The sequence below is a fragment of the Vombatus ursinus genome, unplaced genomic scaffold, assembly GCF_900497805.2.
Source record: "Vombatus ursinus unplaced genomic scaffold, bare-nosed wombat genome assembly UNPS02014798.1, whole genome shotgun sequence".
Classification (NCBI taxonomy): domain Eukaryota; kingdom Metazoa; phylum Chordata; class Mammalia; order Diprotodontia; family Vombatidae; genus Vombatus; species Vombatus ursinus.
Window position 1 is genome coordinate 65,096,164 of NW_020954576.1, and position 26,539 is coordinate 65,122,702.

At 39.7% G+C, this 26,539-nt stretch overlaps 1 protein-coding gene across 1 annotated transcript in view; it reads right to left on the reverse strand.

Annotated features, from left to right (window-relative positions):
* LOC114050080 (guanine nucleotide-binding protein G(I)/G(S)/G(O) subunit gamma-4) overlaps positions 1–26,539 on the reverse strand; it is an 83,316-nt gene that overhangs the window by 7,781 nt on the left and 48,996 nt on the right. The gene's annotated exons all lie outside the window — the stretch shown is intronic.

A 26,539-nucleotide genomic window follows, 5' to 3' on the forward strand; every position in this document is an offset into this window, starting at 1 on the left:
TTGTTTTTCCAAATGCACCAACAGATACCTAGCACCTTTTGAATATACCAATCATGAATAATGGAGATAGAGATTTGTCCAGAGTTTGGAAGAGTTTCTTTAGCGCATGTGTTGGGGAGATGAGGTTCTACTCATATACCAGTCATTCTAGGGCCACAGGCTGGCCAAACATGCATCCCCAGTTTATTGCTTATGCCATAAAAATCCACTATGAATACCAATGTAGCTAGGCAATTTATCTCCACCAATAGAACCTTTTTTTTTTTAACCACAAGCTGGAATCACCAAGCCCTCATGTGAAAGGGTCCCTATGTTCCTCTCTAAAGAGAGAAAGTACCCATCAGGGGACTTGTCTTGTATCAGCAGAAGATCAGGGAGGCTTACCAAAGAGAAGGGCTAATAACTAGGTAAGAGAGACTAGTGTTCCATTGATGTTCCATAAAATTCCCCTCCTATTTCCCTCCCTGTTCCCACCAGTAACCAGGCCTCCACCTCTCTCAATCCTTCTGGCATGCCTCAATGATGCAGCACAATACCATTCCCAGTGAAAGTCTATGCCGCCCCCTCCCCCCTCCCCAAGAACACCAGGTAGCAGGAGGCTAGGCCATGGGCCAACATTCACTAAGACATAGGAGGAAGGGATCAACCTCATTTCACTTGCTGTCTGTGACATGAAACGTGTTTGGCAAATGAATGGCTTGAACATTAACCCATCCTGCCAATTAGATTGTTCTGCCTGTAAGTGCTTATTAGAAGCTTACAGGCAGGGATAAATATATAGCCGTCAAATGAAATCCTTTTTAGTATATTTTTGTGTCCAAATCTTCTTCAGAATAATACAAACGCCATTAAGAAAGAATATCTGATTATTTTCAAAAGCTTCCAGGGCATCCCACTTTTAATTTGTTCAACTTCCAAAATTTATAGTAATTCTATTTCTGATTTTCATCACAGGCCAAAGTCCTGTAAATGATGGTTAAATTCTTATGAGTAATTCTAGAAAGGATGTATTTTGGAGCTCTCTCTTGAAATGTTTTGATTAGAATCAGACATGAAAAGGTTCTCTTCAAAGGAGGCAATACAGGCTACCAACAATCATATGAAAATGCTCTAAATTACTAATAATTAGAGAAATACAAATTAAAGTAATTTTAAGGTTTTACCTTATACCCATCAGATTGTTAAAGATGACAAAAGAGGAAAATGATAGATTTTAGAGGGGACGTGGGGGGGGGGGGTAGATACACTAATGCATTGTTGGTGGACCTGTAAATTGGTCCAACTGTTCCAGAATGCAGTTTGCAGCTAAGCCCCAGAATTACTACACTATGTATACTCTTTTATCAAGCTATAGTACTATGAGACCTATACCTCAAAGAGATCAAAGAAAAAAGGAAAGGACTTATATGTACAAAAATATTTATAGTTAGTTTTCAAAAATTGGAAACTAAGGGGGTATCCTGTTAGAGAATGGCTAAACAAATTATGGCATATGAATGTAATGGAATATTATTGTGCCAAAAAGCCTCAGAGAATTTTAAAATTGGAAAGGGCCTAGTATAACTATCTTATTTCACAGAGAGGAAAACTGAGCCACAGAGAGATTAATCAACTTGCCCAAGGCAAAGGCACACAGTTAGAGGATGAGTCGGGGCTAGAAACCAGTTCTCTTGTATTTCTCATTTAGTACTCTTTCCATGATAGCATGTAGGAAAGAGGAAAGAGGAACAGGGAAACAGGGAAAGAGTCACATCTCCATCAAAATAGTTATCAAGTCATGTGGATACCATTATAACTATTTTCCTTGTTCAGGTCCAACCAGGTCACTCCTCTACCCAATAAACTTCAGGAGTTCCCTATGACCTCTAGGATCAAATATAAACCCCTCTGGTTGGAATTTAAAGTATTTCACAACCTGGCTGCAACCTACCTTTCCAGAATTATATATTATTCTTGTTCGTGCAATCTACAATCCAGCCAAACTCTGCTCCTTGTTGTTCCTGTTCTCCCCTAAGCCATGAACACTCTTCATCCTTACCTGTTTCTTAGATTCCTTAGTCTTCTTCAAGGCTAAGATCAATCGCCCCTTTCAATATGAAACCTTTCCATATATTCAGGCTGCGAGTGTCTCTCCTAGCCCAACCTCTTCTACACCCCTATGAATGTTGACTCCCTTGATAAAATGTAAATTTCTTTTTAATTTTAGTGAGGCAATCAGGGTTAAGTGACTTGCCCAAGGTCACACAGCTAGTAAGTGACAACTGTTTGGTCTGAGGCTGGATTTGAACTCAGGTCCTCTTGACCTCAGGGCTGGTGCTCTATCCACTGCGCCACCTAGCTACCCCAAAAATGTAAAGTTCTTGAGGAGGGAAAACCCAACCCTTTCATTTTTGTCTTTGTACTCAATGAGTTGCACATAGTAGATACTTAATAAAAGCTGTAAATTGATAATAGAACTGGGCCTTACCTTAATTAACACCTGATTTCAAATATAAATATATAACTACTATGACCTTACATTTTTCAACACTTCAATCTTCTTTTCCTGTACTACAATTTTTAAAAGCACATAAATATATTCCAATGGATAGTCAACTACTATTAAATTCAATTACTATTACTTTTTGTCTTCTATGGACTGTTCAATCTGACCATAACTCCATTATCACTTTTTACTTCTCTTCAATATTTATTTCATTATCACAACCTTTCCACAATTTCCACATTGACAATATTCAACTCCCCTGCTATTCTTAAAGTCTTGCTTAAGAAACTTATGTTAAAAATCTGCTATATACATAACATGTAGTCAGAGGAGCAGCTAAGTAGTACAGTGGATAAAGTGTGGGGCCTGACATCAGGAAGATTCATCTTTCTAAGGGCAAATCCAGCCTCAGACATTTACTAGCTGTGTGACCCTGGGCAAGTCACTTAACTCTGTTTGCCTAGTTCCCTCATCAGTAAAATGAGCTTGGCAAACACTCCAGTATCTTTGCCAAGAAAACCCCAAATGGGATCATGAAGAGTTGTACATGACTGAAAAACAACTGAACAACAACAACAATAACATGTATAGCACTTTTCGAGTATAATGCTTTATATTCAGGCAGCTCTTTGCACGTACAGTTTCACACACAAAATATCTTGCTTTAGTTTAGCTTGTGAGGGATATAAGGGAATTTTCTCTATCTTTATTTTACAGATGAGAAAACTGAGGCCCAGAAAGAAAGTATAAATGACTGACCCGATATCACCTCAGCCAGTAAGGTGCAGAGTAGGAGAATCAGGACCAATGTTCTTTTTACAAGCCTACTACGTTGCTAGAAATCAGCTAATATTTTTACAGTGTTTCAAGGTTTGCAAAGAACTTGACATACATTATCTCATTATGCTGAGGAATAGGGTTACTACTGTCCCCATTTTACAGATGAGGAAACTGAGGCCCAAAGAGATTACATGAGTTGCCTACGGCCACATAATGTCAGAGGCAGGTTTCAGACCCAGGTCTTCTTGACTCCATATGCTATAGTACTCACTGTCTAGAACAATTCATCAAACTGTTTCTCAATTTGTGGGATAAGATTTTTAAAGATCTACTCCAGGTTGATTTTCACTAATGTTTGAAGACTTCCTTTTGACAAATAAAATGCACACTGTCGATGCTGCTGAACCCCCTGAACGTTTGCAAAACATGCAGACGACAATCAGCCTTCTAGAAGGGAAGCCCTTATTTTGATTGGAAAATTAAGAACACCCTTCTCCTTTACTTTTCCTCTTTAAATCTAAAATATAATTTACTCAAAATCTAATATTATTGAATGCATGGAGCTCTTGTATCTCCCCTTCTTGGTACCAAACTGTCAGATTTAATAGAAAAGATAAAAAAGAATCTGTAGCCTTAAAAGAATGGTGGAATTTTACCAACAGAGTAAAGGAGGTGATTAAAACAGCCCAAGTTAGCACATAATCCTGTTAGTTGCACTATAATTATAAGCTTCAATGACAGGAGAAAATGCTGCAATTACCATAGTCTCATTCCACGACAAGACAGATGACATAATTACTATCCTTGCTGTGACACCCACTCGATTTATCCTCGGCATCTAAAATGAAGAGACCCACACCTATTTCTCAGAAATCCGGTGCTTTGTCTAGCAACCCTCTGGGAATCAGTTAAAGACATTTTCTTTGGCCCTGTTTTCTTATACAAGGAATTAAGCAGCAGGAGTAAAGGCTTTGAGCATGTTCATTTTGGAACCATAAATATGGAAGAGGAAGACTGTCTTCCACAGTGATTTGAAGTGGGATTTGATCCCTGTTACCACAGGGGGGAAAAGGGATATGCTTGATTTGAAGCCATGATACCTGGAATGTTGCAGGTGCATTAAGGATAGGTAGGGGGTCATCTTGTTCCTGGATAAATCAAACTTTAGAAATGGAATCTATTGGATAACTTGTTGGCTAATGGTATCCAGTCGCGGCCCAGAAATAACTCCTTGGTGCAAGTTATAAAGTCTGATACGAATGTGGATACTAGCAGATCCTGACCACTGCCCCTTCTGGATTCAGGTCTGCATAGTTCTTGATTCTCTGCAAATACATTTTCATTCCATAGGTTGTTTTCAGGGATGTAATGCATCTGTACTCTTGTGTAGCTGGGCTCCAAGCTGCAGATAAATACAGCTGTACTGAGGTTAGGCAAGGAGCTAGAGATTTGAGGGATAAGTGAAATAACGCACCTGTGGGGCAGCTAAGTGGTGCAGCAGATAGATAGGCCCTGGAGTCGGGAGAACCTGAGTTCAAATCTGGCCTCAGACACATAACACTCACTAGCTGTGTGACTCTGGGCAAGTCACTTAACCTCATTACCTCGCCTAACAATAAAAATAATGCACCTGTGAGGATGTATCTCTGCTTGCATTCTAGACGCCAATCTAAATAATTTGGATTATGTACCACTTGGTAGATAATCTACTCCTCTATACTAGTGTGGGTTATCAAAAGTTTAATTTTTTTTATAAGCAACTTGGAGAAAGTCACATTTGTCTTGCTTTTTGAATCTGAGGATGACACAAAGCTGAGAGGAAGAGCTAACATATTAGATGACAGAGTGAGGATTCCAAAAGAGCTCAACGGTCACAGGGTTGATGAAATTCAACAGGGGTAAATGTAAACTCTTATATTTGGATGAAAACAAATCAGCTTCCCAAGCACAAGATGATAGGAGGCATTGTTAAGAGAGCAGTTTGTCTGAAAGTTCTAGGGGTCAGTGTGGATTACAAGCTCAATATGAGTTCACACAACGACGTGGTGACCAAAGAGCTAACATAATCCTCAATTGTAGTAATGGAGGCACAACTTCCAGAAATAAGGATGTCATCATCCCTCGGTTTTCTACACTGGTCAGACTGCATCAAGACTACTATATTTAGTTCTGGGTACCCTGATTTAGGAAGGACATAGATAAACTGGAGAACGTCCATAGGAGCACAACCAGGATGGGGAATGTTCATGAATCAACGTCATATGAAGACTGATTAAAGATACCAAGAATGTCCAATCTAGGGAAGAGAAGACTGAGGAGCAGGGAGGACACATTTTGGTCTTTAGTCATCATGGGACCTGTAAGACAACTATCTATGACTATCAATTGCAAAGTCATTATGGAGAGTTCACTACTCCAATAAAATCAAAGGTCCAGACTTCCCTTTCTTTTTTTTTGTCTTTTTGTTTTTTTAGGCAATTGGGGTTAAGTGACTTGCCCAGGGTCACACAGCTAGTAAGTGCCAAGTGTTTGGTCTGAGGCCGTATTTGAACTCAGGTCCTCTTGACTTCAGGGCCGGTGCTCCATCCACTGTACCACCTAGCTGCCCCTAGACTTCCCTTTCAAAAGTGTTTAAGTATTTGAAGAATTATGATGTGAAAGAGGGACCAGCCTTAATCTTTTTGGTCCTAGAAAGCAGAATTGGTACAAGTGGGTGAAAGTTGCTTTTGCTCCTTTCCTTGCATATCTCCAAAAGGGGTTTCAAACTGGAATGGTATCTTCTCCACCCCACCCCCCCAACTACTGCTGGTCTATGTGGACAATTTTGATTTAAAACAAAAGCTTCTTCCCTGGTCACTAGCCTTTAGTTTCCACTCACCAGATTAACTCTTTCTCACCAAATACTGGTTATACAAAAGACCTTTGCAAATGGCAAAATAACACTGAAATTCATTTATCCAAGCATAATGGCAAACAAGAATTGTTGAAATGGTACAGATTAGACTATACTAGAAAATATACAAGGATGAATGAGCTCTTCTGAAGGCAGTGAAATAAGATCTCAGCTTGAACCGAGAGAGGCCCCAATCTCACTGAAGAAGAAAGTCTCTAGGGAGGTGAGCTGGAAATCAAAGCTGTGTTGAAGACTTGGCTCTCCCTAAAAGTCTGCAATTTTCAAAGTCTTTCTCTCTTCTTTGGAGACTGTCACCATGTGTGATTCCCCTGAAGAAGCTCTAGCATCCACTTCACCTCTCCCCCAGACCCCTGGAGTCATGTCCACGTTCTCTCCATCTATCTTGTGTGGTTACTTTCTTCTACATAAATGTGTGCTTGGGTCAAAGCCTAGTTACATGGGTTAAGTGTAGTATCAGTGTAAATTCTAGATTCTTCAAAAGGAATTTTAAAATGCCCAAGATGATCCACCTAACACTGTTGGATTTACAAGGCCTTTTCCACATTGCCAGTAAAGTACTCAATTGGACTCTTTTGCACATTGCCTTGCCCTGTTGGTGTCATTAAGAGAATGCATGAAAGAGTGCTGGTTCTAGAGTCACAGGTTTTGGCATTGACACTTAATACCTGTGTGACCTTGGACAATAATCGATAATCAACAATAGTCAAAAACCATTTGTCTACTATGTGCCAGGCACTAAGCTAAGCCTCTGTGGGCCTCGTTTGTCTTACCTGTAAAAGGTAGGAGTTGAGCCAGATAACCTTTTAAGACCTCTTTGAGTTTTCAGTCCATGACCCTATCATGTTATTTGGGGGCAAAGGAGTTTGGACCTGTGATTTTATAGACAGGCATGCTGGTAAAGATTTAACAATCAGCTTTCTGGGGTGGGGGGAATGCATGCACATCATTAAGTTTAATCTGCATTATTATCATGTTGTTTGACACTTTCTTAAGTCTGGACACTGACAAAACAATAAATCAAGCCCTGATTTATAGCATTTGCTGATTTCTGAAGTGTAAATGATCATACGGAAAATTTAACAATCAACTCTTGAGAGCTGGTTTAATCTGGTTCCACCTCCAATATAGAAACTCCCTCTGCTAATGCAACTGCTTTACAATTTGTAATCTTAAAGGGTTGTCTCAAAAATCCTTTGATTATGAAAATATAATTCATTTTAGTGATACAGATTGCAGGGTTGTTGCAAGTTATTTCAGTTAAGTGAATAGTGAGCCTAAAATAGATCCCACTTTCTGTTCTCAGTCCTCAGTGACTTTGGGGAGTCAGCAAGGTTTATTATAATGAATAATGGGCTCATTTGAGGGAACAAGAATTTGATCACTAACTAGCTGTGTTAACCATGGTCAAGGTACTTTCTCATTTAATAATGTGGATAATATTAACAATAATAATAATAGACTCCCATGGTTGCTTTGTTGTTAGAATATGATAATATATAAGAAAACAAAAGAGGATCATATGTTTTATTTCATTATCTTTTCACAGTCTCACTAATATTCCTTGTTTGGGACAAAAAAAAATCTTATTCTTTTCTGATGTTTAGTATCACAATTGCTATTTTTTGTTATCCCTTCCCAAGTTTTAATTTTTTAAAAAATGAATTGTAATGAGGACTGACCATTGAGACATTATTGATCTATGTGCTGCCAATCCAACATGTGGAACCATGGAAGGGGGTTTCTGCCATGATGACTCAGAGATTTGTACTTTGGTGATGAAAAGATTTCTAATTGGCCTCAGAGGCAGAAGACAGACTAATGACTGAAAAGGTACATAGCTGGAAATGAGTTCATATACCAAAGAATACTCTCTGAGCTGTATTTTCCTTCCTGTTAGAAAGTAAGCCAAGATCTGCTAAGAGTCCCCAGGGTGGGGAGAGGCAGCTTGTACATGGTTTCTACATATAGGGAAATAGATGGTAATTCTTGTTTCTCTTGTGTTTATTCTTTCCTGATCTTAGGTAAATGAGCATTCCAAGAGGCTAAAGGGCCAGGAGACTTGTGAGACGGAAAGATCCATCAAAGCCTTCTCACTGGTAACTGGGGTCAGTAGCAGCAGCCAAGTGTGATGAGTAGTCAGGTCAGCAGCCAAATGACCTGCTTGACCCAGCCCAGCAAGGACACTGACTCATCAGCCAAGAAACCTTGCCCAGCAAGGAGCTAGCCCAGCTAAGCAATGGAATGACTCATCTATTGCCACCGAAAACAGCCTGAAGTAAACTTGGTAGGGATTCTCTGAGAGGACAAAATGACTCCTAGGGGCAGCGGTTATGGGGTCTGCCTTGACTGAATATATTCCCTTCATGTGTGTCCCACTGCAATGGTGTTTTCAGTGTGAGCCCACTCTCCTCTGTAACTGACTGTGTGCAGAGATGAGACTGTACCCCCTAATTTGGGTGTTTTATATAATTTCTGTCCCAGTTATACTTTCTCAAAAAATATCCCTTTGTAAACATTAGTTGATGTGAGCTGGTTGATAACCATTAAGGGGAACACACCAGATGTGCTTCATAAGTGAGAGTACTAGAAACATCACAAACTCCTTCTCTGAGAAGTAATCATTGACCTTCTGGAGTCCCAACCTGCCAGTGAGAGGAGGAGTTGGGAGAGTGAACTCAGAAAGGGAGCTACAGAATGAAAAGCTTTGAATTTGAATACGTTCATTTCATTTTGCTAATAGTACATATCAAGGTGACAAATCTTGTGTTTCTCTTAGCAGAGGAAAGAGATCTGTCTAGAATCATAGAATCTCACATTTGGAAAGGACCTCAAAGGCCATCTAATAGAAACCCCAGCTGAAGGTGCATAGACAGATGGTCATGCAGGTTCTTTAGGAACACCTCCATTTAATAGGCAACTTATTATTTCCCGTAAGATCATGGGGCTGAAATCTGGAATGGATTTGAAAGATCATTTACTCTAAGCCCCTTGTTTGAGATGTAAGAAAACTGAGGTCTAGAGAGGCAGTGACTTGCCCGAGTTTGGGCAGGAAGTAAAAGTGAACCAGGTACCTGGATGCTAAAATCCCATGCCCTTGCCACTATACCCCAGCTGCCTCTCATTACCATGCAGCTCATCATGCTTTTGGATAGCTTGAGTTTTTAGGAAATTCTTCCTTACACTGAATAAACTTTTCTCTCTGTAACTTCTACCCATTACTCCTAATTCTGTTTTATGCAACCAGCAGAACAAGGCTAATTCTTCTTCCATGTGAGAGCCCTTCAAATCCTTGAAAAAGGTTATCACAGACCAATGCAAAACGAAAAGAGCAGGACCAGAACCACGTATGTGTTGACCACAATCACAAATGTGGGGGGACACAACTTTGAAAGCCCTCAGAACTCTGACCAAAGCAGTGATAACAAATCATGATGGCAATGATGATGATGATGGTAGCTAGAATTTTATTGCTCTTTAAGGTTTGCAAAGTGCTTTGCAGATATTTTCTCATTTTATTCTCACAACAACCCTGTAAGGCAGGTGCCATTGTTATTCCCAGTTTATAGATGAGGAAATTGAGGAGGAAAGAAGTTAAGTGACTTGTTCAGGGACAAGATAGTAAGTATCTAAGGTCAGATTTGAAATCAGGTCTTCTTGACTTGATGAAACACACTTTGGCAGACAGGTAACAGGCTCTAGGTACATAGTGAGACATGCCTGGTGCTAATTTGTTTTGCTTGGCTATACACATTTACTACAAGGGAGAGTTTCTACTGGCAGTGTAGGGAATTGGGTTAGTGGGTAGGGGTACATATGAAAAAAAGGCATCTATTAAACATATATTTAAAATATTTATTATAATATTATATGTATATATATATTTTAGTGAGGCAATTGGGGTTAAGTGACTTGCCCAGGGTCATACAGCTAGTAAGTGGCATGTGTCTGAGGCTGGATTTGAACTCAGGTTCTCCTGATTCCAAGGCCTCTAGAGCTCTATCTACTGTGCCACCTAGCTGCCCCAATTAAATATTTTTTTTAAATGCATATAAGAAGACAGAACTGCAGAAATGGACATAAATAGAGCAATTCTGTTACTACCATGCTAAACTTAATAAGCATTTCTTTAAAAGAGAGAAAGAGAGAGAGAAAAAATGGCTATTATGTTTCCTTTAAGTCTGTTTTTTTTCCCCAAAATGAAATGTCACCAGTGTCTTCAATTGATCCTCATGTGATATGGGCTTCAGTCCTCTCACCTCCTTGGTTCCTTTCCTCAGCAAAGAGGAAACCTCAGTTCCTTTCCTGAGTCCTGTTAATACTCTGGGATATATTTGGCCTGGGCCTGATCAGAACTCATTGAAGGGGGCTAGGCACTCTTTTATCATCTCCTCACTTTGGCTGGGTCTCAATGATCCACTAACAATTTAGTCTTCCCAAAGTGAAGATTGTTCTGCTGGGCAGAGAACACAGACCCAAAGTAGGAATTGGTCAGTGTTACCTTCTCTTTGTCTCATTATACCTATAATCCTTGTAGCAAGTGGCAATCCTCTTTCTTTGAACTTCCTATTTCCCCCAACATAGTTAAAAAAAAAAAAAAAAGGTTGTAGTTGTCCTTAGCACCTACTAAACTCATTCGGGGCTTTAGCATTTCTAAAATTATTTTTGCAGGACCATGTCATTCTCTTGTATTTATCCTCATTGTCATTGCTTCCTTATTCTGCAGGCATCTCCTGTAGCAGAGGCAGGTAGGTGGAGAGGTGCATGAGCACTGGACCTAGAGTCTGGTCAAGCTGGATTCAAATATAGCCTCAGATATTTACTAGCTGGGTGACCCTGCACAAGTCACTTACCCTCTGTCTGCCTCAGTTTCCTCACTTGTAAAATGGGGGTAATACGTTGTGGCAGGGTTGCTGTGAAGATCAAAGGAGATGATATTTGTAAAGAGCTTAGCATAGTACCTGGCATATAGCAGGCACTTAATAAATGCTTATTCCCTTCTTTCTTTCCACAGTATGTGCTTTTAAAAATCTAATTTGGTCAATGAGCTCTCGGTAAAGCCACATTGGTCTCTTCTGGAAGTTCCTCACTTTCTTTTTCATTGCAGTATTTTGTGTGTCATCAAAATTTCATTGAAAGTTTCCTGTCCCTCTTGAGCCAATTTCTCTGTGGAATTTTAGGCCTACCCTTTTCTCTCAATTCTTTGAAATCTGCTCTTCCAAAATCTAGAGTGGGCATCATACTATGCCTGGTTTTTCTTGCCTTATCTATCACAGATTTCAAGATGGCACAGTCCTTTTCTCCCAAGGTCTCTTTCATTTCTGCTTTGGTGACCAATTCCTTCACACTGGTAAGAAATCAGAAGCAGATCTAGAATAGTGGTTATTCACATTGCTTCCAAAAGATGAAATGATCAAGAAAGCAAATAAAAATTCTTCAGTTCCTCTGTTTTTAGCAAAGGGACACCATGGACAGACATTTGGATAATTGAAGTTGCCATTGCTTCTGTTATCTTGACTCCATGCCAGCTCTATGGCCCGCCTCTAGGACTCATCATTCATTTCCATTTTCTGCCCAATGATCTGTAATGTTATCCTAATTCAAATGCTCTCCACCATGTGTTCCCTTCTCATTACTTCATAGATTTCTGCTCAAGAGTATGTAGTTTTCATATATAATACTATTTTGACTTTTTTAGTAATGGATTTTTCTGGGGTGAAGTTCCTATTAATTTTCACTTTATCTGAAGTTGCTGGCTCAGGTACATTTGCTCCTCAATTAGCCTAATCCTGAAGAAAAAGCTTTAACTTTTAGCTATTGAATTAAGGGGCCAACTATTCCTGTTGGGGTAGGGGAAGTGAGGAAGTTCCACTTACAAATAGTAAATATTACTTACATGGAGCTTTGCAATTTACAAGTGCTTTATGTACATTATCTCATTTGATCCTTACAACAATTCTATGAGATAGACAGTGGTTGGGTGGTTTCAGGAGGGTGCTGTTTAAATGTTTAACAATGAGCTTTCAAAAAAATGTATGCATGGTACTCAGTTAAGTTTAATTTGCATTATTAACATCTTCTCCATCACTTTCTTGAGTCCAGACAATCAAGAAAACAATAAATAAGGCCCTGGTTTATAGCATTTGCTGATTTCTGAGGTGTAAATGCTCACACTGAAAATTTAACAATTGGCTGTTGGGAGCAGGTTAGAGCTGGCTCCAGCCATCAGTGCGACCTGTGGTTTCATCAGGGAGGGAAATGTCAGGGGAAGAGCCAAAGTAGATCAGCAAGCTGTCTGTAATTTATAGTCTTACTAAATTCCTTAGGGGCATGGAAAAGTTAGAGAAAGGGAACCTTGACCATGGTCAAAAAGACAGAATAAATGAGAAGCAGAACTTGAACCCGGGTCTTCCTGATTCTAAGACCATCTTTCTTTCCACTGAAGCACACTGATTTCCTGTAGGTACTATAGGTAATGTTCTCATTTAACATGCAAGGGTGGAGGGTGTGTGGATTGAATGATGAATCAAATTACCCCCAACCCAACTAAAGCAAAAGTCAATCCCTGATATATTTATCATAGGTCACTGCTGTACTTCTAGATGTCAGCAAGGCCTGGACACCTCTTTGAATCAATCAAATACATTTCGAGTCTGTCACATCTTCTGGGTATGACCCAAAGTCTGTTCCAATTGGTTGAGAGACTTGGTCATGCCTGAAGAGAATATATAAAAGATGGAGCTAGTTCAGAGAGGAGAGATTTCCAGGACCTGGGAGCAAAGAGAGTGGAGGGGAAAAAGCAAGAACTGAGCTGGAAATAGTCATCTACCCAGGAACAGCCAGAAAAAGGGGGACGAGAAGGTAGGACTGAGCTGTGACAGAGGAGGGAGGGGCTGCAGAGCACCATCAGCCCAATAGGCATCTTGGGGCAGAAGACTCAGGCTCAGGCCTCTATAGTCACATCTACTCCTCAAAGATGAAAGGCAGTTTCAAGAAAAGTTCTTTTCTTTCCCCAAATGCCAGGACCTGTTTATTAACAGACATTGTAACATACTCTGCTGTTTCTTTACCCAAATGTTTATGGTAACTTGAATTTTGCCTCAAACACAAAGAAGCCAGGAAAGGGCTAAAGCTAAATTTAAATTAAGGTGAAGACCTCTTCCTAAATGTTATGAATTTTCCTAACTGGGAGATAGGAGTGATTGCAATGATATTCCTAACTTTTTGTTTAATATAAACTTTCTAAAGCAATAGTGGAAGGAACCACATGGACCTGAGGGACTTTATGTTGCTCCTAGGCTTAAGATGAACTCATTATCCTAACAGGGTATTACAGGCATATGAGAAAGCTGACCCTTGCAGAGGTGAAGTGGCTTACTCATGATCACAGAGCAAGGAAGTGTTAAGTTTTTCTTCCTGAGTCTAAGTTCATCATTCTAGCTACTACAACACACTGCCTTATGACAAAGGCCATAGGGATTTAAATGGAAAGATTTGAAAGGCAAAATCTACAAGTACTCTTCCTCTTCTCTGGCTGGTTAGTAGATTGTCTTTATTGGTTTTTCTGGGGAAAAAAAAGTGGGTCCTTTAACTTCAGCTACACCCACACCCACCATCTTAGACTTCTGGACCTTAACTTGTTAGCCCTCTCAACTTGGCTATTTTTGAATGTCCTATCTTCTGCCTGTGATCATATCATGAGTTCTGCTATTTCTCACTTCTCTACAAAGGCAGGCGTAACATTTGAGCCTCACTCATATTCTAGCGGCTTCAGCAGCTGCCTCTGTCTTAAGAACTCTCTGGTTTAGTTTCCAAAATAAAATGTTTGGCGATTTTTCTTCTTTTTCTTTTTTTTTCTTTTAAAGAAAAACCTGAAAAACTAACACAAACATTTTGTTCTCTCAAAAAAATCACCAATTGGCAATGCTTCTTGTCACTTCTGGGAAGTGCAAGAAAAATTCCTAGATTCAGACTGCCAAAGTTAAAGGTAAGATATGTGTTGAAGACACAGCTGCTATAAGAGCTGTTCAGAAGTTAGATTATCAAAGAGAGAAAACACTGATTCAAATATAAGTCTGAAATAACAGCCAAGAGGACTGAATCACTGGTTAAGAGAACTATCTGGTTCTTCAGTATCTTCACAAAATGTTGAGTTGGAAGGGACTTTAGAAATCACCTAGTACAACCTCCTTAATTTAAGAAGATAATGGTGGTGGTGAGAAAGATAAGATTTATATAGCACCTTTAGGGCAGCTGGGTGGCACAGTGGATAGAGCATTAGGCCTGTATACAGGAAAACCTGAGTTCTAAATCCAGCCTCAGATACTGACTAGCTGTGTGACCCTGGAAAAGTCACTTAATCCTGTTTGCCTCAGTTTTCTCATCTGTAAAATGAGCTGGAGAAGGAAATGGCAAATCATTTTGGTATCTTTGCCAAGAAAACCCTAAATAGCGTCACAGTGTCAGACATGACTGAAATGACTGAACAACATGCAGCACCTTACATATATTATCTCATTTGATGGGCAAACAGAGGCCCAAGATCACATGACAGAGCAGAACCTGAACTGAGATCTCTTGACTTTAAAGCTGTTGAGATTTTCCACTATACCACAATTCTTCCCTTGCTTTTTTTCCACCAAAAACCCGTGCCAGTGATTTCTCTCATTTTCTTTATAATCAACTCTCAACGATCCAAGCTCATCAGCTTGGAGAGAACTAGTGGTCCAGATAATCCAAAATCAATTTATATTTAAATTTGGAAGCATTATATGATTTTTATGAAGCAAATCTGCTTTCCTAGTTATGTTTTGCTTTAGGCGGATATTAAATTTGCTATTAGCATTTCTTGCACACACAGAGTTCGGCAGCAAGGAGAGAAAGGCGGGGGGTAAGCTGGGTGACAGAAGCACTTTGGTTTAAGATTTTAAAATGCCATGAATAATCTACATAGTGGATAATCCAGACTTTGCTGGAACATAACAGTAAAAATGCCAATACCAATAATACCAATGTGATCATAAAAATGTGTATGGGAAATACAGAGCTCAAAGTAGAGGAAGAGAAAGTTGTGTATTGTTCTAGTGAGTTCTTTTCTTCTAGATCAGCCTCCTAAGTTCCAGATTTCCTAAGTATTCCAGAAGTCTTACGCCATATGGATACATTATTTGTCCTGACTACCCATCAGAGGTTCTGTATTTGGAGGTGTGAAGAAAGCCACTGAATAAGAGTCTGACTTTGATCTATAACTAGGAAAAGGGTGACACCAAGGATTAAGAAAGCTGATTTGTGGGAACTCAGTTGGGCAGTTCAAGCTGCAGTGGGGAATGCAACCAGGTGGTGAAAGATTCAGGCTCCCTAAATGACTGACATCCTCTTGGCCCCTTCATCCTGGCCAAATGGCTCACAGGTGTCAGATTGGACCATGCAAGAGGAAACTAGACCTTCGTGGATGATGGAACTTCAGCTTGAGTAGCTGCTGGGACAGGTTTGGGGGGTATTCTCCCTAGCAGAGTAAGAAAAGGCTTGAACTGCCCTGTATATCTACAGAATCAGCAGCTCTTCCTACCTCTCTCCCTCCCTTCAAAAGCCAGCAGCAATCAAAGCCTGGGAGAAGGAACAAAGGGATGGACAGATCTTATAATGACCTGATAGATGAGGTTAAGGATCTGGCAAAGTGCAAAATGGAACTTGCATTGCCAAATCACCTATAGTCCACGTGCTGAAGTTTGCCTCTGTGCCACAAAATGATATCACACATCACTAGTTCCTCACCTCTCTTGCCTGAGATCTGGATCATAGTGTCATAGATTTGGAGCTAGAAGGCACCACAGAGACCATCTAATCCAACACTATTATTTGACAGATGAAGAGACTTTGGCCCAGGGAGGATAGGTGACTTGCCCAGTGTTACACATATGAGTGTCAGAGGCAGATTTTGAACCTAGGTCTTTTGACTTCAGAGTCAGTGCTTGGTTTACTACTGTACCATGCTGCCATTTAAAATAGCTTAATACTGGCTGTGGTTTGCTGGTCACCCTGAAACACTAAATTGGATTCTAAGCCATCTCCTAGACACCTTAATGGGTGAGTAACAGACCACAAGTGTTCTCATACTGGGGACAGGTGTAAGAATCAACTACAGTACCTGGGCATTATCTGAAGGGAAATAAATGGTAGGACTGTTGGTATGATGGGACTTGGGTTGTACTACCTATGACAGTTAACACTTCACCACTATAATACCATGGATCTTTCTGATAGAATTATGAGTAGTTTGATTCTGTGTTCACTGACTTAAAGAATGAGTCTGTGTTCACATTTCTTTCTTTTATCAAGGATCAAAAAGAATAAAAATTCTAAATTCATTCCTTTATGGCACTATCTATTTATTATTGGAAATAGAATATCATGTCTAGACTTTCTTTTTTTGAAAGTCACATAAATTTTGCTTCAAGTATTCTTGGTCTTTGAGGCTTTTATTTTTAACTGTCCCTAGGTTTTCATGTTGTTTGCTTTTACCATTTGATCAAGACTCCATTATAGAACATATTTCAAATTATTCTTTTTTTCTTTCCCCTTTTTTCATTCCTTACTTAAAAAATTTTTTCCACTAAAAAAAAATAAAAAAGCTTTCACTCATTCATGACATAAATAGAAAACTTAAAATCTACAGTTTGTCATACAGTTGATTATATTTGTGTAAACCACATTGGCCGGGATCATACTTGTAGGCCTTACCAATAAAGTTTTAGAGTCATAAAGATGATATGGTAATAGTACAAAAGATTTGGTGTGATAGGAACCGAGTTCAAATCCTGGCTCTAAAACTTACTGTGTTGCTGAGTCACTTTGTACAAGTAACAGAACCCCTTTGGGACCTGGTTTCCAAGCCACACCACCTGCCATGAAGTTGGGATCCGTAGGTATATCCTTGAACGTTTTAATCACCTACCCTCCTCAATGAACTTCCCCCACCTACTGATTTTCTGCCTCGATTCATTCCCTAATTGGTTCATATATTCTCCCTATCTCTTATTTTCTCCATTCCAGTGGCACTGAATCCCTGACCCTCGCTATCTGTTCTCTCATTCCCAAACCCCTAACCCACTGTTGGAAGATTGGGCTTGGTGGTCTTGAGGCCATCACGACAGTCTCCCCTTAAGGGAGGCTGTAAGTTTATAGAACATACTCAAGGAAAAATACTGACAAGATTTTTTTTTAGACTGGTACAGCTGTGTCCCCCAAATCATATTTTGTCTACAAGCTTGGTTTTTCTCCCTGATAACAACCCCCCAAAATATCATTTTGTCCTGACGCAATTCAGCCACTCTAGGGAGGCCTCCCAAAATCATGGTAGAAGAACCTCACTCTTAGAAGAGCACTTTGTAGCACACCTTCCTCCCCAGCAGGAGCATCCCCCCCTTCCTGCTGAATGGATCTGTACCTCGGTGATCCCCAAAACAGTGCTACCTGTATCCTAGTTATACTCTATGTTAGCATATATGTCTGAATTGTACATTGGACCCCCTTTTCCTCTCTTCCTTCCCCACCCCTTCCTATTGCTTGCAATAAAGCTTTGCATTGAATCAACTCTCATTGTTTCACATGTTTTTCTCAGCACCTGAACTCATTAAGGGGTTATTTTCCCCAACGTCTTTGTCTGGTCCACAGGCCTTTCCTTGGGACTTGGACAAGGATTTAACTTATTGACAGAGGAGCAGGGGACTGTGCATCCTTAGCTGTAGAAAGCAAGGATCAATAGGGGACCCCGATGTCATTCCAGGAGGGGACTCTCTCAAAACATTCACCCACCCCCCACCACGTCCCATTCCAGATCTGCCCAACTTTTCCTCTGTGCTTTCTGAATGACTTGCTCCACAAATAACAAATTTCTTTTCATTTTAAACCTTTCCCTCTCTTGTTCCTTCTGTCTTGTGACCCTGCAGAGATGTGGCTCTCTCTGGATGATGCAACTTCCCTCACCACCCTTTTCAGTATTGACTATACTTTCTATCATGCCTCTGGACTCACTGGACCTGGGAGGGGAGTTGGGATACTCCTTGCTCCACATTAAGATTTCCAGGTGCTCGCTTTCCCCACCGTCAATCAGTAACTCTTCCTCCTTTGAGTTCATGTCAGCCAGATTTATTAAACAAAACAAAACAAAACTCAGATAAGCGGGCATTATTTACTGACCCCACCCCCAGGACATTTTTTCTCCTATCTCAATAAGTTTAGTGCTTGATTCACAGTTTCCCTTTCCATCCCAATGCCTACTCTCATTTTAGGAGATTTCAATATACTAGTTGACATTTTTCAAATAACTTCCTAGTTCCTCAGTTTACCTCCATTCTACCTCAGGTGCACACAGGGATTGTGAGATCTTTGACTTTGTCACCTACAAGTGTTTCAAGAACTCTAAAATTCTTTTTTCTTATCATATTACCATACATACTATCTTTCCTGATGCCTCACTTGTAAAGTGCTTAGTACAGTGTCTGACACATAGTAGGTGTTTAATAAATGCTTGTTTCTTCCTTCTTTTTCTTCCTTACTTCTCCTATGCCTATTCATCCTCATCATGACATTCATTCCTCAATCCTTCATTGCTATCCCAGGGCACTGCTGCCTACTGTCTTCTACTTTCCCAAACTCAACCTTTGGTGAACTAGTTCAATTTCACATTATCATCTATGCTCAAATCCCTTGCTCCTTTGTCTTATTCACTGAACAGGCCTTGCCAAACCCTAGCCTTGGGTTACTCCCACCATCTAACCCTTAACTCTTACTCTTATGCTGCTAAATGAAGCTAGAGAGAGTTAAAAAGTCATGCTGACTGGATTCACTACAAATTAGTGTTTTCTAATCTCAACTGGGCCTTCATTGTAGTAAGGAAATCCTTAAATTCCTCCCTAATCAGTTGTTTATCTCACTGACCACAGTGGCTGTTAGCCTTCTTTTTTTTCCCATGGCAACCCCTGCCTCCACTTGGTTGAGAACATTGTCTCATATTTCCCTTCTTATGTCACATTCTTCTGAGATCATTTCCTCCTTTACTAACTCCAGGCTCTGATAAAGAGGAGATCCTCCTTCTTGCCAAGGCCAACTCCTTGACAAGCACCCTTGATCCTATCCCATCAGTGTTCTCCAGAAGATTGCTTCCATTATCACCCCTACTCTATCTTCCTCTAATCTTCAGTTTCTTCCTTGGTCCTCTTCAAGAATGAAGAACAAACAACAGCAACAATTTCTCCCTATGCACTGATTCCTTCTTAGCTACCTAGAAACATGTCCCTGTTTTCCCCAAACTTAAAAAATCTCACTTGATCTCACCATCCCTGCAAACTATTATCCAACATCTGTCCCACTCCTCTCAGCTACACTCCTTTAAAAAGCCATTTAGGATCAATGTCTTTACTTCTCTGCTCTCAATTTCTTCTAAACTCTCTGAAATTTGACTTCCAATTGCATTCAACTGAAATTACTCTTTTCAAAGTCGACCAGTTCAGTGGTCTCTTAATTGCTAAATCTAATGGCCTTTTCTCAATTCTCATTTTTCTTGACCTCTCTTCAGTATTTGATGCTACTGATTATGCTTCCCTTATCTCTAGGTTTTGTGACACTTCTCTTGTCACTTAGTTTTCCTCCTACTTGAATGACTGCTTCTTCATTCTCTTCTGCTGGATCTTCAGCCATTTCATACTTATGTAGGTCTTCCTCAAGACTAGGTTCTGGTCCCTCTTCTCTTTTCTCTTTCACTTGGGGATTTCATCTGCTCCCATGGGTTCAAGAATTATCTCTATGCAAATGATTCTGAGATCACATTCAGTCCTAGTCTCTCTCCTGTACTCCAGTGCCATATTGTTTAAGGCTAACTGGACATTTCAAACTGGAGGTCCCATGGGCAACTCAAACTCAACATATTCAAAACAGACCTCATTATCTCCCTCCCCCCCATACTCACCCAACTTCTGAATTTTCCTATTACAGTCAAGGGTATTACTATCCTAGTCATCCATGTTCTCAACCCCAGTGTCAGCTTTGACTCTTTACTCATAGTCACCCCACACATCTCATCAATTGCCAATTCTTTCTGTTCCACAGCTTATTTCAGATACATCCCTGTCTCTCCCTCTTTTTAATTTTATTTTTAACTTAGGGAATAAAAGCATTTCCATAACATAGTACAATAAAAAAGATGATTGCAAATGAAACTGCAAATCTACTATGCACAACTTGCTATTCCTTTCAAATATATAGCAAAATTATCATGTAAAAGTCTTTTTTTCTTCCCTCCCTCCTCCTGCCCTAGAGATGGCTACCATTACACACACATAGGTGTGTGTATATACATATATACATATATATGTAAAATTATTCTGTACATACTTCTATTTATCAGTTCTTTCTCTGGATGCAGACAGTGTCTTTCTTCATATGTCCTTAATAGTTAATTTTATAATTAATTATAGTTAATTAGACATCCCTGTCTCTCTAATCACACAACCAATTCCTAATTCAAACCCTCAATCACCTCTCATCGGAATTGCTAAAATGTCCTTCTATTTGGTCTCTTTGTCCCAAGTCCCTCCCCACTCCAAATCACCCTCCACTGGCTGTCCCCCATGCTTGGCATGCTCTCCCTCCTCACCTCTACTTATGCCTCCACTCAAACCCTTAAATGGAGATGAGTGTTGCCACCTACAAAAAAGGAGAGAGCTAAGAAGCACCTACCTGCCATTATGAGAGGTGATGTTTCATAAAACACCAAGAAGCAGAATAGGGGAAAAGACATTTATAGAGAGCTTAGCAAATGACCAACAAAGTCAGATTATCCTGAAGAATTTTAGGATTAAACTGGAAGAAGGACAATGTTCAAGCAAACATTAGTCAAGAATTATATAATAAACTCTTTTCTTCATATCTGACAGCAGAGACATTACAGTTTGACTCTAAGATCACAGTCTCTGATGTGGTTTACGAGGAAGCAGAAAAGGCACTAAAAAAAGAGAAAAAATATGAGAAGAACAACTGAACTAGACCAAGCATACACATAGGAAATTTGTGTTAGGAGTGACACAATTTTGAAGGTATCAAGGGATTGAGTCTCAAGAAATAATTACCAAGAAATATCAATAGTTATCAACTCATACACCCCTTCTTTACCAACTCTTTATAAGAATATATAAATACATTGATGACATCTTTGATGAAAGTATGAGAATGGAACTGGTAAAACTTTGCAGATGTTATTTGATAGCACACTACATATTTACAGCCATACAATGGATGGAAAAGTCCAGAGAATGCAAGTTTTCACTGCACTCATTATTTTTGACTATAAAAATCTTTGATTTGGTAGAGCAAAATACTGTCAGTAAGACTCTTCCCTAGCAAAATGTCTTCATAATTATGTTAGAATTATAGATGATTCTTTGAAAGATGCAACAAGAGGTAACTTTATTCAAGATGATCTAATGAGGCATAAAGCACTAGTCCCATGTTTGCAACAGGTGTCTGCCACTGTTAGCGAAGATGTTCAGGAAAGACTCTAAAATGGAAGGATTCCCTGTAGATGGTGAGGTCCTTCAGATGCTTCTGTTTATGGATGACATTGTGCTGATGACACCAAGCCTTAGAATACTGACGAGCCTATAATCACCAGAATCTATGATCTCTCAAAAGAATTTAGCTTACCTATCTACAAAGGAAAAATCTAGTGTATGAAGAATGTCTGTGGTCCAGAATATGATATGTGTTTGGATGGACAGTGCGTATATTGCTATGAAGGGACAATGAACTGAACATATATTTTAATAGGAGAAGGGCAGGATGGATTTTGTTTAGAGCCATTTTTTACAGGTATTTGGAAGGGTTTGGGGGGAGAGGCCAGGCAAGTCACTGCTTTTACTCTGCCATCTTGGCCCAGGATGGATTTTGTATTTGGGAAATTGTGCCATCTTTTTAATGATCCTAAATGTCTCCCAGAAACAAAGGGCCATCTTTCAAACATCAACATTATTTTGTTGATGCTATATGGCTGCAAGTTATGAATGCCTGAGTTTCTAAGAGTTAAAATAGCCAAAGGGCATTGGAAAAGGACATGGTGGACAGGAGTAGGCTGCATATCAATGAAGAATTCCACAGAAAAATTAGTGTGAAGGATGTCATCGAACTGATGTAGGAATCTCGAGAGGTTAAAGTTAAAGAGGTGAGCTGGTCATACATTAAGAGTGAGGGATTACTGAAAGGACAGCCTGTGTGTTCCATCACTGCTCATTCAGAATCAAGAGTGTTAGAGGAAGGTTCCTAGTACACTGGGAAACATCACCAAATGGCTAGCCTTTCTCTGCCTAATGATTTCCAGTGAGGGAGAAATTACTACCTCTATTTCAAGGAGCCCATTCCCCTTTTGGAAAGCTCTAAATGCTGATGAATTTTCTTTACATCAAACCTAAATCTGTCCACCTGCAACTTCTACTTATTACTTTCAGTTCTGTTCTCTGGGGCCAAGCAGAACAAATCTATTTTTATTTAATATTTTATTTTCCCCCAATTACACATAAAAACAATTTTAAACATTTGTTATTAAAGATTTTGATTTCCAAATTCTCTCTGTCTCTGCCTCCCTGCCCCCTTCACTGAGAAAATAAGCAATATGATATAGGTTATACATGTGCAGTCATGCAAAACATATTTCCATATTAGTCATGGTGTAAAAGAAAATACAGACCAAAAAAACTCCAAGAAAAACAAAGAAAGTAAAAAAATATGCTTCAATCTGCTTTTGGACTCCATCAGTTCTTTCTCTGGAGATGGACAGCATTTTTTTCATCATAAGTCCTTTGAAATTGTCTAGGATTATTGTATTGCTAAAAACAGCTAAGTCATTCACAGTTGATCATCATACAATATTGCTGTTACTGTGCACAATGTTCTTCTGGTTCTACTCATTTCACTTACCTACAGTTCATGTAGTCTTTCCAGGTTTTTCTGAGAGCATTCTGCTCATCATTTCTCATAGCACAATAGTATTCCATCACAATCATATACCACAACTTGTTCAGCCATTCCTCAATTGATGGACATCCTCTCAAAGTCCAATTCTTCACCACCACTAAAAGAGCTGCTATAAATATTTTTCTACATGTAGGTCCTTTTCCTTTTTGTTTTTTATCTCTTTGGGATACAGACCTAGTAGTGGTATCCAAGCAGAACACGTCTAAACTCTCTTCTATATGACCTTTAAAATACATTGACGGCTGGTATGTCTCTCTAAAGCTTCCTTTCCCCAGAAGAGAAAGTAAGGGAAAGAATTATAAGGAAAATGTTTGTAACTTTAAATCACTATGCAGATATGAGCTGTTGTTATTTTTCTTCTTCTCTTCACAGACCATGCTATCTTTCCAGGTTCTTGGAGAGGATGGTTTCTAACAAGAAGAGTGCCCCAATCTAACCATTTTACCTGTAGATGTACCAGGAGTTATTTAAATAGTGCCAAGCCAAAGGGAAATGTAAAATGAGTAATTAGCAAACTTGCAAATTGCTTTATGTTCTTATGAAGTATGTCTCCCAGTAGATTGTAACAGTAGTTATACATTAAGTTATTGAATCCTTTTTCCAAGAATATTTTAAAAATTTTATCTTTTTTTGTGTGTGGGAATAAATTATTTGTCCCATATTTCATTCATATTATACATTGAGTGCTTTATTTACTCCTCCTTTTTAGGGAGGTCATAGATGTGACATATCAATTTTTTCTCCAATGCATCATAGTGGGGAATTTAAGCCAAAGGGTGTAAGAAAAGGAGTTTCCCTGCTGCCCTTAGGGATAAGCTCACCTTGGACTTCCCACATGTTTAGGTATAGAAGAGTACAGGACAGAGAATGGGCACAGTATTCTAGCCCCCTGTGGGCCCACCAGTGATTCCTAAAGGTTAGATAAATATGTATCCTAAGACTCTACTCTTCCACCCTTCTACCATCTTCCTTTATGCTACATCACCTTATCTGAATGACTTCAACAGCATCCTAATTGCTTTTCAGATTTCAATCTCACCCCATTTGGGCCCATTTTGCACAGTGATGCAGGATTAATTTATCTCAAATACCATTTTCAGCCCACTCTTCAGGGACTTAGAGTAGCTCTCTACTGTCTACAATCATGAAATAATCCCAGTTCTTAAGGAACTTGCAAATAATGGAGGAAGGACAAGAACACAAACAACTATGATACAATTAAGAGTAGGATAAGTACAAAGGAGAGGCCCAGACAAAGTGTTAAAAACCATTTGAGGAGGAAGAGATTATTTTCAACAGGAAGAGAGCAGGAGGAGGGGGTGAAAGGAGGAAAGGCTCCATAGAGGATATGACATCTTAATTGGGCCTTGAAGGTATGGAAGTACTTCAATAGAGATTGTATCAGGGTGGTCAGGAGGGGTAGGAGTGGGGAGGCAGAGTTCATTTTAAGCACTAGAGACAACAGAAGCAAAGACATGGAGATGAACAAGGGGAAGATGGGATGAGGAGGCAGAGAGTAGTTCACTTTGGCTGAGATCTATAAGAAGTGAAGGGAAACACTTAGAGACAAGGCTTATAGGTTGGAACTGGATTTCAGAGGGCCTTGAATGCCAATATAAGGAGTTTATACTTATTTAATAGATGATATGGATATACTAGAGATTTTCGAATAAAGGAGTGATATGATCAGACCCATGTGTTGGGAACATGACTCAGGTAGTGCTCTGGAGGATGGATTGGACATGTAAGAGAAGGAAGGCAGAAGACCAATTAGGGAGATATTGCAATAGTTCAAGTTGATTGTGAGGAAAGAGAGAAAGGGACGAATATGAGAGATTCTGAAGGGGCCAAATTGATAGTGTTTTACAACTGACTGGATATGACAAGTAAGGGAGAAGGAGTAACCAAAGAAAATATTAGATTTTTACCATGGGAGAAAGAGTGGATGGTGGTACCATTGACAAAAAACAGTCAAGTCAGAAGGAGGAAGAAACTTTTGGAATAAGATAGTAAGCTCAGTTTTAGATATGTTGGGTTTGAAGTATTTAAGAGATTTTCAGGTTGGATATTTCTTCTAGGTAGTTGAAAGTCAGATGTGGAGCTTGGAACAGAGGACAGGGCTGGAGACGTATAATTATGAGTCATTTGTATAGAGGTGATAATTAGGACTATGGGCATAAATGAGTTGATAAAATAGTAGAGATTGGCAGGAGAAAGGAAGAGGGTAAAGGACAGAGCCTCAGAGAGTGTGCACCTAAAGGGGTCAGGAAGAGGATGAGAAAGCAGTGAAGGAAACAAAGAAGGAATGGCCAGAGAGACAGGAGAAAAACCAGGAGAGTGTGCTGTCTCTGAAGTGAAGGTTGGAGAGATTATCGTTAAGAACTGGGCAAAGAGATCAAGGAGGATGAGGACTGAAAAAAAAAAGACCACTCAACTTGGTCAATGGAGACTTTTGATCTATTTCAGTAGAATGTTGGGTGGGGGAGAGACAGAGAGAGAGACAGAGAGGGAGAAAGGCAGAGAGGGAAAGAAGGAGAGGAAAAAGAGTGAGAGTGAGAGGGAGAGGGAAAGAGGGAGAGGGAGAGGGAGGGGTCAGACAGCAATGAATTGGGGAGAAAGTGGGTGGTGAAGAATTGGAAGCATCAGGTGCAAACAAATTTTTTTTTCTAAGAAGTTTGACAGTGAAGGTGAGGAGAAAGATGGTCACCTAACCTTTCTGAGCTCTAGATGCTTGGCTAAGCAAGAGCTCTGAGTTTGGCACCCACCTAGGACACCATGAATTTTTACTTTTTCTGGCCATATTTATTATAGATTACTGACACCATCCAAGTCATCAAAACAACAATGCATTTTTAATGTGATGGGCTTTGCCTGGCCTCCCATGCACCCCTAGATAGCATCTGGTTAATAGCTGGCTTCTTCCTGCTTCAGTTCGCCCAGCATGAAGAATTCCACATTCAGCTAAATGAGCACATGGAGGGTTCTCTTGCCCCCTTCCCTTCTTTTCCCAAAGGAACATTTGATAAACATGTTGTAAGTTTTGATGCTTTACCCCTCAAAGATGCCCTTGTCAAGATATCAGATGTTGTCTAACTTAGAATACACATCGCGGGCTGAGAAATTGTGATTGGTCTCATTGTTAAAAACTCTTCCTTGCTTATTGGCATGACAACTGAGCTAAATAGAGCTGAGATGAATGCGAGGCTATTTTTGGTGCCTCCTCTAGGATTTCACGCACACTGTGTATTTTGCATCATTTTAATACTTGGGCATACTAAGGAGTCTGAGGCAAACACTCGTTTGTAAATGTTACAGTCTGCCAAGCTTGGGTGGGTGTTTTG